The 16,544-nt window shown below is 42.0% G+C and overlaps 1 protein-coding gene across 2 annotated transcripts in view; it reads right to left on the reverse strand.

Moving 5' to 3' along the window:
• The window catches only part of KLHL36 (kelch like family member 36), a 98,718-nt gene that overhangs the window by 63,548 nt on the left and 18,626 nt on the right, over positions 1–16,544 (reverse strand). For both annotated transcript variants that reach the window (XM_075765922.1, XM_075765923.1), the window contains one exon: positions 16,158–16,252. The gene's annotated coding sequence lies outside the window, so the exon portion shown is untranslated. The remainder of the gene's footprint in view (positions 1–16,157; positions 16,253–16,544) is intronic.

Raw genomic sequence — 16,544 nt, forward strand, 5'->3', positions numbered from 1 at the left:
TTCCCAGTAGAGTGACACTGGCAAGTCACAGAAGGGCTGCAGCAGGGCTGGCTCTGGCCAAGGCAAGGAGAGCCACAAGCTCGCTGCCCTGGTGGAAGGACTCAAACGGCCACTGCAAGTTCTGTCCTTCCTCTCTTCTGCCCTTTCACCAGACAAGGGCCTCCACACCTAGACCTCATTCACAGAATGCTGAAATTCACTTTTGCCTACTAGAAACCTTGGATAGATCCAAGTTCCAACTCATTTCCATTGCTTTGATTTAGCTTATTAGGTCTTTAATACTCCTTAAGCTTTGAGCTCTTTTACAAAATTAAATCATTTACTTATCTGTTACTGATCATTTTCTTATTTTCCTTCCCTAGGAGATTAAGTGAGATAGTATCTGTAATCACCTTGAAGATGTAAAAGTGCTTATTACTGTATTTGGAAAGTCAACAGAATCATAAAGTTACAGCGTATGAATACTTTAAAAAACCCCAGACACCACCTCCTCACCACACTCACTAATAGCACTGATTGTCCAGATGAGACCAAAAAGAGGCAGCGTTTCATTCAGGAGCTCAGTTTATGCCTAAAGATATTCTCCGGGATCCAAAGCTTTCTTTTCCTTGAAGCAGAAAGGGAATTTTACATCACCAGTTACCGGCCTTGCATACCTAAGTTAACAGCTCTGATTTCACAACTTTATTGTCATGGCTTACAAATTACAGCATGATTCAGGATGCTGCTTCATATGCGGTTCATCTGTCCCTTCTGTGAGACTACTAATTGCTGCGAGCTAGACAGGGCGGACTGCTGGCACTTGGCACTTCCATTTCATCTGTTAGTGCCTGGGAGTCAACACCCTGCGGGAATGGAAAGGAGGTACAAGGCAGAGCCTTTCCAAATTTAGGTCAGGAAGAGTCATAAGGACACAGAGGATCCGACAGATGGATTTCCCTGTTCTCCAGTCCACGGTAATTGAAGCATTATTGTGCAATTAATGACAAAATAATATAGAGCAGAAAAGAGATTCAGGGTAGATGTTAAAATTGGGGATATGACGGTGGGGAAAAGGCATACCATGATGTCACTTGGTTTGTGTCCTTTTATTTTCTTTTATTATTTTACATAGTCCATCTTGGGGGAAGCAATATACTTTGGAACAGGGGGCTTGCCTTCACTCCGCAGTATTTGCAGCCAGGCCTTTGAAGGCTCCTGTAATATGAATCCTCTGAACTGTACTGTACAATACAAAGTTCAACTGTATTGAACTGTATCAGTCACCTGAACCGTACTGACCTCCCTGTACATTTTAAAACGTTTCTTCTTGAAGATGTCCCTGTTGGCTTTGCCAGAGCTTCTCTTCGGATTTGTCATCTTGGAAAGATTTCAGTCAAACCAACCAGAAAGAGAAAGAAGCCTCAATTAGAATTGTTTTTCATCGCTCATGTGATGTGTCTTGCTGACCTTTCAGTGAATCCATTAACCTTGGTCACCGTGACACTTTAATTTCCCCAAAGAGCAAGGAGAAATTAAGAACTGAAGGGCCTCAGCTGCAAAGCTTTCCAGCGCTGTGCAGTGAGGTTGCAGCTAGATTGTGCGTCTCCGTGAGCTACTGGAGTGCAAGGTTCACCTCCCAATCCACACCGCAACAGCAACAACATACACTGAAGTTGTGGGAGCTAACGAGTATCAGGACCCTTTTCTAGACCTCAGAGAAGTGCAGAGAATATAGCAAAGGAACAGCAATGTCCGCAGAACTTTGGCTCAGATATCTTGCACCTTCTTTACAAAGCTTACAGAGCTTTTCTAGGGTATTAACTGTCTCCAGAGTGCTTTGTGCTTCTCTGCCACAAAACCAAGTCTGCTCAGCTAATGCTTTTACAATCCAAAGAACCTATTTTATCTGATTATTTTTTGGCCTCAACTTGAAATTAGCTTTTGAAACTGCTCTTACAAATGAGCCATCTGAACTGATAAGGATGTGAAAAATTAACTCAAGTGCCTCTCAGAGAAACGTTTTGACAGTCAGTTGCTGCTGTGGAAGAAACGACTGCCCTGAGCCCAGAACAGGAAGCGTAGAGATGTCTTTAGCCCCTGTTTTGCATCTAAACAGGAAATTGTGTGAGCATAGTTTAAGGAACAAAGTGGAGAGCTCTGAGATCCGAACTCTGCTCAACCTCTTAAACACAAGGGTACGACCAGCAATTCAGCACCTTGTCTATGTGCAACAGAAGCAAAAAGAATTCAACAAGAATAGAAAAGATGTTGGTTTTAATTCTACATCAGTGATGAGGAATAAAGAGAACAGTTCTTTTAATGTGCTGTCTCTATGGTAACTGTGTAACAGGGCACTCACTACATGTATTTGCTCACTGCATTTTGCATTCATAGGAGACATACATATATCTTCTACATGAACTCCAGCATACGTTGATTTTATTGCATAATTGCACCAGAGACCAGACGATGTGCAAGAAATTGAATTATCTCATTTCAGATGTCAGTTTTGGAGACAGACAACCCAAAAAACCTATTCTAACTAACCACTTTTTTATCAGTGGGAAAGCAATGAGTGGGAGGGAAATATTCTCTCCAGTGAAAAAGTCCTGACCTTTGTGGGCAGGACAAGAGAAATTTTTTTGCCTGCGTCTACATTCTCTTTCTTATGCCCACTGTGACTCAAGCATGGATATAAGAAGAAGGTGTAGATTTTGTTCCTCTGAACAATGATTTCTTCCTGACAATATACGAAGGCAGAGCGCCCTTTTGCTAGATCTATTGGCAGCTTATCAGTAGCGTTGAGTGCACGGTGGGATAGGACCGTGTGACAAGCTTTGAGGGAGTGGATGGGACGGTCTTCCTTTAAAGCCATCTCCTTCTCTGGCGACACAAAACATGAAGCAGGCATTTATATTTGAATTTTCACTGGTTCTTTTTGAAAGAAAAAGACTGGACTTTCGTAGTCTCTAGATCTGGCCCAAAGGGAGAAGTTTTAATCTGCAGATAGAACAGCTCTTCAGCTCTTTTTCCTGAGTGTGGTACTTCACATTATTTCAGAGTGACAGAGATGGAAGGAGAAGGTGAGAATGAAATCAAAGGAGATAAAAGCAGAGTGATACAGCTAGACACACCTGTAAGGATGAAAGGAAGGAAGCGGCTCAGGATGATGAGGACCTCTTTGGCTGTGTCTAACTTTTGGTGACAAAGTATATGACCTGGCCTATCTCCAGAATGACCAGGAAGGACTCTTCAGTCTGTATTGAAGGACAAGGACTGGACAAAGACTCTTGTTCTGCAAATGTGAGACAACTGGCTGTGCCTAAAGCACATTCCAGCATAAACAAAGCCTCACTATATAAAAATATTATTTTTATCCTCCCCTCCTCAATGATACTGGGAGGTACATTGAGGTAAGCACTGAGTGAATCCAATTCCATTAACCACTCCCCTTATACAGTTATCTACTCCAGGGTAGTGCTATGAAGTTTAGTAGTGGCCATGTTTGTGACATGCTTTCAGCTCAAAGATAAAAAGCTGAAGAAAGACAATGTCACTGTGGTACTGGTTATTCTCATTAACCATTTAATGATGATGTAAAAAAAAAAGTTCTGAAAATGGTACTGTGAAAGTTTTCTTCTATACCACACTGAACAGCGGCAGTAACACTGTGGGCTTTTGTTTTTGTTACATGCTTCAGTATATACATCCCATTAAAGAAAGTCTCTCTCCTTTCTCAGTTCCTCTCCGAAACTGTTGCCTATCTTGGGCTGCTTGCGTCATTTCGAGTCCGCACTTACACGGAGAAAGAGGTTTTATGCAACACGTACCCTGGGAGACCAAAGGTCTTCTATCTCCAAAGCTTCCCAAGACTGAAGCATGAACATAGCCTAAAAACAAAAGTGAAAAAGAACAAAAAAAGACAATGCCAAGAAACAGACTGACTTCAAGGCAGATTAATTTGCAAGGGGGTTTCCTACTTTTCCTTCCATTGAAGTACAGAGGAAATAAAAAAAACCCCAAACAATTAACCTGCTTAATTTACATCCTGAAACCAGTAACAAAACCATTTGGAAGACAATTGAAAGTGATTGTGTAATCTCTTCTTAGTTCTCCTGATGTCTCCGGGAAGCATCACAGTGGGCTCTGCTCTGGGTTCAGACACTCACAGGGTAGCTGCAAAACCACCACAGTTACAGTATCAAGTCCTCTCCAAAGTCCCAGGAGTGCTTTATTCAAGATACTAAGCTATAGACCCCAATCATTCTTGTGCTTATTGCAAGTGGTTTTAAGTATGTAATGTCCTTATTTCAAGGAATCAGTGGCCTCAACTGGCTCCAGCATTCATAACTCACACTTTTGCTAGTGACAGAGAAGTAAATGTGATTTTAAAAGATTCTGGGTCAACTTCGTCGATGTTTAATGCATAAGGGAATGATCTGGCCCATTTTGTGCATCTCAATTTGTTTGACTGTTTAAAACAGCAACTATGCCTGCAAAGAACAAGACTTATATAGTCAAACATATATAATTAATGGATTTTACTGTACTAATGAAAATGCAATGGCTTTGTGGCTGTGACCCAACATAAACTGAAGAATTTTTACTGTGAATAGCTGCAGCTCACTGTAGGTGTTACACTGAAAGGAGTGAGAGTGGGAATGTCAGCGTGGCTGGGGTGCTGATGAGATCGGATTTTTGCCGGCTTCCTCTTGGCAGCGGCTTTATGCTATTTCCTCTTTCCAGTCCCAGGCTGTGTCCTTTCAACTCATAGTTCCATCCTCTACTGTCTTTTCTCTTACCCACTGACACTCCACCTTTCCACTTTCCTCCGCAGAGTTTTTTTCATCCTTTACTGCCACGTCTTTCAGCAGCAGCAGCTTTTCTCTTCCTCTCCAGCTGTCTACTTCCTGTCCCATCCTTCTTCAAATCTGGGGTTTTGACACTGACTTCCCTTCTGATCCCTTCCTACACACATTTCTTTGTTTCCTGTACTTATCCCTGAAACACTAGTCCCACCTTGCTGTTTTCCTGTGCTTGCCTGAATGGTGACGGGAGTCTGACCGGGTATGTGCCAGGAACTCCAGTCATATGAAAGATCTAACAAATCACAGCATGTGAAAAAGGGCAGGTAAGGTCCAAGTACTGGGTGAAGGGTGAGGTTTAGTAAAATGTGTTTGATAAAAACACAAAACGGATAGTACAACAGTGAAAGTAAGTGCATATTTCACACTCAGAGCAAACTGAAATCAAGATGTGGAAGAAAGTCTAGTAAATGTAGTTAATGTTGATTCAGCTGATGTCCCCAGGGTGATCCACTAGATCTGCTTTATCCTTCTGCAGTTTCCTCAGGCCATCGCCTCATCTTGGGGTCCTCAAAAAAAAACCCACTACAAAACAAAACACACACAACCCCCTTGAAAAAAAATCCACCAACAGCAAAAAGATCCCAAACCAAACAGGTTTCATCTGTATGTGAGTTTTAGTCAGTGCTCTGTGCATTAGTCTGTGCTGAGCCTTCCTGGAGGACATGTAGGTCCAGGAACCACTGCTATGTTTCAGGTACTGCCTGACCAGCTGGAACTGGGAAGAACAAGCTGGAAATGTTCAGTTGAAATGCTCATTACTGAGTGTCTGGCAGAATTATGAACATTCATTCTCCGAAGTCAGTGATAAATGCCAAGAAACTGAAGCTCTAGGACTGCCTACTAAAGTGCCTACAATGACCACATCACAGAGTACGAACGTATGCTAAGAAGTCTCATTTAATCTGATACATATCAACAAAAATATTTGTAAGTAGATGCTGCAAAATGTAAATTAAATGTACTAATTCCTCTCCCACTTTATCCCTAGAAGGGGGTTTTTAAGTTTATAAGCATACCATAATATACCAAAGACGCTATATATCCAGCAATACACAACTAACTCAGATGAAACACAGAGAGCCTTTAAGAGCGCTCATAGCAGCAATTGCTCGTTTACGATATCAGACCAAGAATAGTATCCATTTGAAACACCAAGAAGAATTTAGGTCAGGAGAACATAATTACCCAAGTTGGAGTTTGTCCAGGTTACCTGGATTACTACTGCTAAAAAAAGCAGAATTGGACCATCAGTGAGCATGAGTGATTAGGATCTGTGTTTAGCAAAAGCTTTTAAAGATACTAATGTGAATTAAGCATCTCATTCCATCCAACCTTTGGGATGAGTTGTGCATCTGTTTCATTAAAGTGTCCCCTTTATGCTGCAGCACTCAGCTGCTGCTTTCTGGCTAGTCACAGCAGTAAATGTAATTTATTTTTACCTAAAGTTTAAATGCAAAATATTACATATCATTGGGGTATTCCACATTATTAAAAAAAAAAAAAAAGGTTCTAAATGCTAAACAACTGACAGCCAGACATCTCTCTTTGCCTTCTGTTTTTGGGTTGTCTGTTGTCTCAGTCCTGCAAGGAACCTCCAGATTGAACAGGATTAAGGGCTCTCCTTCCTATGAGCCCTAAATTGGTATCTCCAGCTCTAAACCTATTAGAAAGTCAATCAGTTCCCCCAAACCTGCTGCAATATGCATCTGTAAAGCACAATATATTTCAAAATGTAGGTTAAGAGGGTAAACTGGGTAGCAGTTTTCACACAACGTGTGATTTGGTAGAACATCCTTGTGCATAGTTCGTCTCTGTGCTCATGCCAACTCGGGCAGACTGACCTGCTTTATTGTAGTCTGTCACAAACCAACACTTCTCTTTGCCTCCTGTGCACTTAGCTTTCAAAGAAATTAAAAATAACAAACCTCTCATTCCCAGAACAATAGTTATTGCTAAAGGAAACAGAGGCAGACTTGAGCATGTTCAGGGTTGAATAATTCCTGATAATTTTACTTTCTGTGCTGGCCTGTCTCTTGCAGACCTATTTGCTGACTCACAAATCCTTCCATGTGGCAGACTTAAAAGACTTTATTCTAAATACACTCATAATCTGAGCTATCGCTACTGCTGGCTGCTAAGCTCCTGCTTGGGGCACTGGTAATAATGGGTTCCTATAGTCCTTTATTTTCCATGAGGGAGAGCTAAACTGAATGGATTTGTTATCAGACATCTGCCCTGTAGGATTCTACAGCTACTTATTCCTACTTCCACTTTCTGGGGAAGGGATGGATTGCCTTGGTTATTTTGCTTGTGAACAGAAAAAAAGCAGCTAATGCTCTCTCATTTGTCTGTGTGAATTGTGTTATTCAGCAAGAACTGTTGCAGTTACTTATTCTGGAGGGCTGCTGTACTTAACACAAGGACCCAGGGAACACATATCAAGAAGCACAGCAGTCATTTCTCCATGCCTTTTTACAGGAGCAATGAGAACAGGACTGTACAAGCTGCTTTGTGTCCTGGAGAGAGACCGTGACTTTAGTTCAGGAAGGAGGCTGTGACTGGAGCTTTGCCATAAACCGGGGAAAAAGAAGTCATGCTAAGCCTCTAGCTAGCAAAGTTCATTAGCGACTGTTATATCCACAAGGCTTCGCTGCCCACCCTTCACCCCAGCCTTTCTCTGCTCCTTCCAGCTCCTCAGCCTAGGGGCTGGCAGAGTAGAATAGCTCTCCCATTCGTATTTTTATTCTGTGATGCTAATCAAGTAGGCTAATTACATATATGCCAGGGTTGACATTGGCAGGAATCATGAAATTAGAACCACCTCCTACCTCCTCACACTTCTCTTCTGTTCAGACCCAGAGTATTATTAATGCCCCAACATCAATTCAGTTTCATTCTGTTCTTATAGTCACGGCAAACTCATGGGCAAATTGGGCTTTTGCCCCTAATTTGCACATGCATCTGAGTTTTGAAAATGACACCTCTAGAGAGCCCCTTGGGGAAATGGGTCAAAATTCAATGCCAAAATATTTTGCCGCTAAAAAGGACTGTTTCTGCAAACCCTCTGCTTTCTTTGAGAACATGTTGATTTTCATGTGTTAGCATGTAAAAAAAGTCTGCAAAACATGAAATACTTTGATGTGGTTAAATTATTCTGCTTTGGCTTTATGCCCAGGGAATATTTTGGGGTTTTGTACATATAGTTCTCTTGTGCATTTTCATTCAGAAGTAATAGGATTGATACTATAATTATTGCTAGATTGCTATGCCCTGCAAACATTTGATGTGTTGTATGCTTGAGATAGAGAGGGGGTAATCACTCGTGAACTATTTCTGTGGGAGAGTCTTCATGCTGCACCAGTCATTTCATAATTTATTCATTGTCAGAAATATAATTTGAGACACTACAGCTGCTCAGAGCTGGCATCAAAACAAAAAGGAGATCTTCCCACAGTAGGCACCAAGGGCGCTACTGAACCAACCTCACTATTTAACAAATATAGTCATAAAACACAATCATATAAGATTGTATGATTAAATACTGTACATTCTGTTCTTTAAAGCTCAGACAACAACAATGTAACCCCTCACATCATCTTTACTTTCTTTTAGTATTTAGCAATTCCTCAGATTGTTCCTATTCACTTTTGGCTGATTTGCTACTTCTGTTTAAAAATAAAATAAAATAATTGAGATATCTCTTTTCATTATATCAAATAAGTAAGAGACAATCAAAGCCAGATTTTCTGGAAGCTCACCAAGGCATGTTCTTCAGAGAACTGAAGAAGTCTTTTTGGCTGAATTTGCCCTATTTCCTGTTTCAACTGCTATGATCCAGGAAATCCCCCCACCCACACAGCTGGTTCCCCTTTCAGCCAAAGGATGCAAGTGCAAATGTGTTGTTCTATAAGTTGTGCACACCACATCCATTTGTGTAAAGTCCTGCATGGACTTAGAGGGAATCAAGGACAGAATCAGGTGAGGTAAATCAGGGAAATTCATGGTCATACCTATAAAGGTCCTCCAGTTTCTGTCAATTGATAATCTTGTGGTAAATTCTAGGCAGGTAGCAGAAGGTTGAATTGTGTAACCATGGAGCCACTGATAACATCCAATGTGACTCAGAGCAAATAAAGGAGAAGTTTCTCAGAAGCAGAGAAAATATTAGCTAAGTAGGAATTCCTTCTGTCCAGCCAGGGCAAGGACATGGAGGTCAGAACTGCTTTTCACATTTCAGTTTGGGAGAGGAAGATGGTTCTGAAGTGCATTCAGCACAGAGAATAAAATATGATGAGATCCCCCTGAGCTATTCTGCTACATTGTGGGAAAGGAAAGGAATTCCCCAAATCTCCCGTTCATCACAAAGCTCATCCGATGGACAGAGCTTTGTGTAAACATGTTATTTGCATAAGTAGGATAAGGATAGAAAAAGTAAAGGTGTGATTATGCCACTGTAAACAGACATCCAAGCTGGAACCAAGCAAGCAGCTACAGAAGGAAAACCATCACAGTCCAAGTAGCCGTCAACTAAATTCCCATCCATAGAACTCACAGTATTCTTCCAAGAGGCTAGAGGTGTGCATGTAGCTAACGAGTAGTTGCTTCTGCGATCAAGTTAGTAACATTTTGGAGCAGGGTGTAAGGAATAGATGAGGCAATAATCTCTTACACCAGTCCTACAAGACTTAACAGACCTCATCTCCCAGGGCCCTAAAATTTTGGCACACAGAAAATGCACCAAAGCTTTTCTGGCTGTAGTAAGGGAGAGCCTTTCCAAACAGAGCAATGCAAGACCAGCAGTTATAGACCTCACCCCACCAAGACAGTCTGGAACTGAAAAGAGCCACTGGACTGGGTGATTTCATTGCAAGAATCCTGCTGATCTGAGTAACTGGAAAACAAACACCTGATATTTCCATTGACTCCAAGAGCAGCTGCATTTGCTCAGCCTTGCGAAGCCGGGGAACAAAGGGCTCCCAGTACACAAAGAGTCCATGATAAAGCTGCTATAGGCCCATCTGCTCGGATGTGATTTCTGTGATGGAGAATATAAGAAAGAGGAAGAGAGAAAAGCCCTTAAAGCATGAGCCTTTTTGGGTTTTAGCATGAATCCTTTACAGCTTGTGATTGGGGTTGCCATAGCAATCCTGAGCCTTTCTGAATAAAGGTAGATCTGAAGCAACATACAAGTGGGCAGCGTTTGTGCCTTCTCTGGTGTCTGCGCACATTCAGAGCAGCCCTCCCGGAGCTGCCTGGGCACCTGCAACTGCCTGCAAGATCACCAAGCAGATGCCTGCGTCACAAACTTTGGGTAAGGATTAGTATAATTAACTAGCACAACTAAAAATCACCTTTTAAACACAAATTTTAAAGCCCGTTCCCAAGGCATACTAAACCACCTCCTTTCTTTGGAGAAGGACAGGGACTAGAGGTTGCTGAGCACAGTCAGTCAGCAAAGCTGGGCCTTTAGAGCAGGGTTTCAGGGTCTCATGGAGCGGTCTGGCTAGGGACATTCAGGGCACGGCAAGCCTGGGATCTAGACCCTTGCCCAGTGAAATCAATAAAAGTTTAAAGTTACCTCTGGACAGCAGGACTGAATCACGGATGGGGGAAAAAAACCCAACCAAAACCCAAACTAAACTGCCCCTCCAGCCCCACAACACACCAAGGTTATTTCTGCAAGGCCCTGAGAACAACCAGCACCCATTTGCTTGCTAGAGCACACTTGGAACCCCAAAAAGGACCTTTAGCTCCCAGGATATACAGAGGGTAAGCACGTAATCCTGCAGGCAGTTTCTGTGGGGTCACATACAAAAGAAAGCCTGCAGCTCTGCACTGTTATAAATGAGAAAGAGAGCCCATTGCAACTTTTATTCTGCAACTTTCAAACAAACTTTTACAGCAGGGAGAAGGAGAGCATGGGAGGCGGGTGTAAAACCACAGCCATGACACATCTCTCTCCAGGGTATTTGTGTTTTGCTCACATTTCTTGGCTCCTGGTTTCATTGTTATTCGTACGGGAGCTGAAGCCAATGCTTCTGCAAGTCTTTCTGATCACTAGAGAAGGCACTAGCAGCTACAGTTCCAGCTCACCACTAAAGAGAAGCGGCTGTATATTAAAGCAAAAATAAAAAGGTCAAAGCAGCTGGCTCCACAGAGCTGTGAGGCCCACTGGGGTTAAGAGGAAAGATTTGCAAGGGGGCTAGTACAGACCCAGTCTTCTCAGGCAGGTTCTTTACTAGTCTGAGACCTGGCATGTGTTAACACAACCTCGTATGTCCGAGGGGTTACCCAATCTCTAAGAAAAGTTGAGATGTGGATGCAGCAAGTAGCCAGCTTATCCTAATGCCTTTGGAGAACTTTGCAATACAGCTGGTTTTGGTGCATAAATTAGTTTGTGTTAATGGGCCAGGGTGGCAAATGCATTGACTTGTTTATTCTCAAATAGGGGCTTTGCATCTGATTTAGATTGTTTTAAGTGGGGGTTCTCAGCTCAGTGCTATTTGGAGAGGTTTTCCAGACAACACATTTCTGAAGACGTTCTGAGGAACTCCTGGAGTTTAGTCACATTGCAGTAATAGTAAAATATTGGGTAACAATTGCAAGAACCAACTAAGCATGATCTAGAACCATCTCTTCCATTGTGCCAGGAGCAGCATCTGTCTGACTGTTTGGATAAGCCAAGTGAAGGAAAAGAACAGGCTATATTGGAGGGAAAAAAACCCCACAACCAAATATTTTTAAATGAAGTTTTCAGTCTAACCAGTTCCACAGTTCAGGACACTGGATGGTCAACCGGAGAGTTGCATAAGCGGGCATTGCCGCTAAGACAAAAACACACGCAGAACTTCCTCTCTGGCCTTTCGCTAGTTACTAAAGCTTTGACCCATCACAAGTCATGACAGGCCTTGTGGAGGGTGAAATCCACAGCCCTTCTTCAGGCTTTGCTACTCAATTTGAGAGCAAAAGGATCTACTTCTGGCATATGAGTACTCAAAAGGCAAATTCTGATCACTGAGAAAACTCTCAGTGCAACTGGGACTGGATTTTGTCTCTTTGTTCATCAAGTACTTGGGAGGTAACATTTTCCTGATAGAATGCTAGAACTTTTCATGATCCTAGGAAGGGGAAAGAGTTCACCGCCATTAGCCAAAACCCCTGCAGCAATCTTGCTTGAGAAGTCAGCACAGCACGGCCATTCAGAAGCTGCAAGAGAGTGAGGCTGAGTACTAGAAATTCTTCTAACATCCGAGACAACGTCAATCCTTTATGTAGATTGCAGAATGCTTTCTTCTATAGACTCACATACATTTTTATTGCTACCATAGGGTTTACCCACTTTTGAGTCAAAAGCCAAATAGCTGGAGGTTTGGCAACACAGGCTACAAGCAGCACAGCTTTTTTAACCGAGCTCTTGTTTAATGTTAACTCTGGTATAGTGGCTTTTTAATAACCCCCTGGATTCAGTACGCTTTGTGTCGCTGCATACCCTGGAAGGGCAGTTATTGTGCACATTATAGCGGGTACTGCATTAAACATCTGCTGTGTGAAATCAGTAAACTCTCCAGCTGAGCAAATTGCTGGGTGTTGTTGGACTGTGCTTGGTGCTGTGGTCATTTACTTGACTGAAAAAAAAAAAATCCACCTCTCTTGCAAGCCTTAACAAGGGACCGCAGTGCGTGCCAGCTGTCAGGATGGGAAAAGCACTGTAATTGGAGTGATTAAAAGCTCACAATGGCAACAGACAGGCTTCTCCATTTAAGGTGGAGTGAAACCGTCTTATAGTAGTGACATGGCTGCTCTTGTAAAGCCTGCAAAGTGGTATCAGTCATCTTTGTGCCAATATTTTTAATTCTGCAAAGCTCACCCCCACAAGTTGGCACCTACATAAATGTTTCCAGTAAATCTCAGGGAACTGAAGCATAAAGAGGTCTGCTAACATCCAAGCTGTAGTACAGATCTGTGTTTTAAAGAGATCCTACACTTTGATTATTATTACAATAGTGGCAATTTTGGCACCTGGTGAGTGAGGTGAACACAGGAGGGCTCTTATTACAAAGAGTGCAGGAGTAGTTGTCTGGGAAGGAGAAGTTTCCACATGTATTGACAGGACTCAAAGACTGGAGATAAAGATCCAGAATCTCGGTAGAAATTAGTGCCATCCAAAGCAATGGAAATACAGTTGATTTCAATTGACTACACCAAGTTGTTTCAATTGTTTGCAAAATTTCAATTATTTTTTTTCTTCAAACAAATCTGCCTCTTTGTCCCTCAAAGAGTTGATCCAAACAGTATGGGTGTGCAGGATATCTGAATATTATCTTGGTTTTCCGGAATATAGTTTCACCTCTCCCAAGCATAACAGAGACCTTGAGGAAACATAAACAGTGCTGGCCTCTATCGCTGAATGCCTTCTCTCCATGCACATTTTGTGCTGGATAAAAATAGCTTTAAACCCTGGGTTAAGTAAGCTTCTTATATTTGAAAAACCTGTTTCAAGTGGAGAAAGAAGGCACAACTGAGACACCATAAAAAGGCCTTTGGTTTCAGTATCTCCAGCTTGAAATGCCATCCTAGTATCATTTTATGTGTCCAAGAGGGAACTAACATTGAGACAGTGATTGCAAAGAGCAGAGTAAGCATGAATACAGAGATGTGTGGAAACAAGGGTGTGGCTGTCTAGTTCTCCTTTTGACATTTCTCTCTCAATATCAGACTAAGTTCCTTTTCAAGACTAACTGGAAGCCGTGTGAAAAATTATTCACAGGGAAAAGACAAAAATCTATTCTGCATATCTCAGCAATACATCAGTAAAAATAGTAAACTTACAAGTTGGTCAAGATCTGAGCTACAGAAGAATCATCTGTGATCAGGCCATTTCCATACCTTAGCATTTGTGAGAGTGTTTCAAAATTATGAAGTATTTCTAGAGACACACACTTTGCTTATTTCTGTTGTAATTATTTCTGAGTTATAGTTCAAAGGAAAGTTGAGGGAATTCAGAGAACAGGAGATGAGATTGCTAGGTGCGTTTTTAAACTGTAGTACATGAAGCACTAGAGGTTTGCAGTTAACACTGAAGGGACTGAGAAAAGAACTAGGAAAAGCAAGCCCATTGTCTTGCTAAATTTATTAATCAAGGGTCCACAAACAAAAAAGCCAGGGAGGGGGAGCTAAGCAGGATAGTTGGAGACCTGATTCTGTTGCCCAGTTCTACTAGCTGGCTACACCATTTCAGGCAAGCTTGTTCACTTCAGTATGCCTCAGTTTCCCCTCAAAGACCCCTTCCCCAAATGACCCACCAAAAGAAAAAGTCAGAAAGCTAATCATCTCTCGCAATTATCCATGCTAAGATCACCTTAGAGGATTATGGCCCGAGTCCTGAAAAATTATCTTTGCAGGACTAGAAACTAAAGCATTCTTTCTTAATTATTACCATTCCTTTAGGAGCTCTTTTGACCAAAACCAGAGTTTCTGTGGGAATTTCCAAGGTAGAAGCAGGACAGGTAGCTAGCTGATGGAGGGGACTTGGAACCATCCTCGAGCAAGCCATTCCTACATCTGAATCAGTGCCTTTTGTGATGGGTCCAGCTTAAAGTGGAGAAGTCTGTTGAATCCCTCAGCACACTTACTTAATTCTAGGTACTACAGCTTGTGGAGGCCATGCTTCACCACTGACCATGAATAGATCAAGTCTAAAAAGAAAAGTTGGAAATGGTAGCCAGAATTACATCTACATTTTTCCAGTTTCTAATGTATGGAACAAGCAGAAAGCATTTCACATTAGCAGATAAGATCTTAAAAACGTAAATGTGCAGGAAACAAAGAGCAGATACTGGATAGAGACATGAGAATGAGACAAACGAGTTCTTACTGGACAAAGAAAGAACTTAGTGCAGAAACTGGTGTCAAAGGACTGCAGAAGGGAATCACTGCCTCAAAACCAGCATTTTTTGAGACAAGGCTTTATGACCTTTCAAGATACTGCTTCCTCCAAGGAAGAAAGTCTGTGTTAGCAGTACCAAAGCAATCCCAAGTCAGGTCCATAACCCACCGAATCCAGGACTCAACGAGTACCCCAGTGCAACAGTCCAAACTGGCAGTCTCTTACTAAGCTTAAAGCAAAAGTCAACTCACAATAAATTCACACAATCTATTTCTGAGAAGAGATGCTCCTAGACCCCACTCCCAGCATCACATACACTTGGCATTGCTACAAATAGGGTCACAGCCTCAAAGAACAGGAAGCTAAATGAAAATAATGTAGGTGGACTGAGTTTACACATACTGCCATCACAAACCAGGAATTGCTCTCTAGCTAGAGCTACACCTTCCTACCAAACAACCCTTCTTTGCTTGATCTCATGGTTGTGCTTCGCTTTTTGTGAGTGACTGGCCTCTCAGTCAGCTTTCAGAAGTGTTGAAGATTCCCCCGCCCCGCCCTGTTCAGTACAGAGATCCCAGCCAACATCACAAACATGTCCCTCAGACTGGATTTATGTGGCTTAAAAACTTCACGTTACGTCACCAGCTCGTGGTAATGCCACTCTTTTCTTCCTCATAGGTGCCCAAGAGGCCACAGTGTGAACCTGTCTGGAGACTGAGCTGGCTTTAAAATCAGGTGATTTTTAAGCTGGATCAGTTCCCTGATCCACTTTGCTGTATAACAAATTCCTTTGACAAAACCAAGGGCAGGACAAAAGCAGGAACAAGTGAAAATGGAAGAAGAAACTAGAAGGTCAGGAACACAATAATCTGGCATTACCAATGAATAAAGTCATTCAAGTCATAAAATCACTACAGAAATCACATTACTGTGCCTTAGGTATTAATACTGATAATAGGTAGTTGTAGAAAGCTGCTTGTGCCCCCAGACTCAGAAGACTTCAGCTTGAGAAACCTCCACTTGAGAGCGCTACTGAATGCCTTGAACCAGAATGAGCACATGCAGCCATTCTTTCTCAGCATGACAATGGTTAAAACATCTTAACACATATACATGAAGCCCCACAACTAAGATTTTTTTTACATACCAGCCTGATGCACAAGATGTGCATTAGCTCTGAAAACTCTCAGATAGGGATTTCAGAGTGTTACATTATATTTATTAATTCTTCCTCTTTCTCCTAAAAAGTTTAATGAGGAAATATCTTGGAAATCCTGGAAAAGGACACGCTTCCTGTGTCTATTCAGTAATGAGTCACAGGCCAAGTCTGCCAGTTCATTAGTACATGGAGAGGGATTTCTGCTGCTGTCACACAGTCCAAGCATAGATAACGTGGAACTATGACTAATTTAACAACATACCTGAATAAGCCAGAAGTAAGCAATGCAAAACTGTAGATCTTCCTTGATTTTTCTCTAGAACTTTCCATGGGAGATTTTGCCAGCATGGAAGAATCCTTTGAAGAAAATGAACAAGTGTGTGAGTCACTTAGAAATCTCTCCTTTAACAAAGAACTGAATTACTCACCCTTTCTAGTGGGGACAGGTATTAGGCTGAAAACCATAACTCTACTGCTTCAGCATGTTAGTGTCTTAGAAGACAATTTATTCCTGTTGTCCAGGCAGGCTGGGAATTGCTAGAGAGCAGGAAAGCTGCCCATGCAATGCTTTACAAGACCTAAAACTGGAAGCAAGGGAAGTAAAACATTGCTAAAGAGGGACAACTAAAGTGGGAAAAACCCCACTTCC

The sequence above is a fragment of the Balearica regulorum genome, chromosome 13 (assembly GCF_011004875.1).
Source record: "Balearica regulorum gibbericeps isolate bBalReg1 chromosome 13, bBalReg1.pri, whole genome shotgun sequence".
In the NCBI taxonomy this organism is placed as follows: domain Eukaryota; kingdom Metazoa; phylum Chordata; class Aves; order Gruiformes; family Gruidae; genus Balearica; species Balearica regulorum.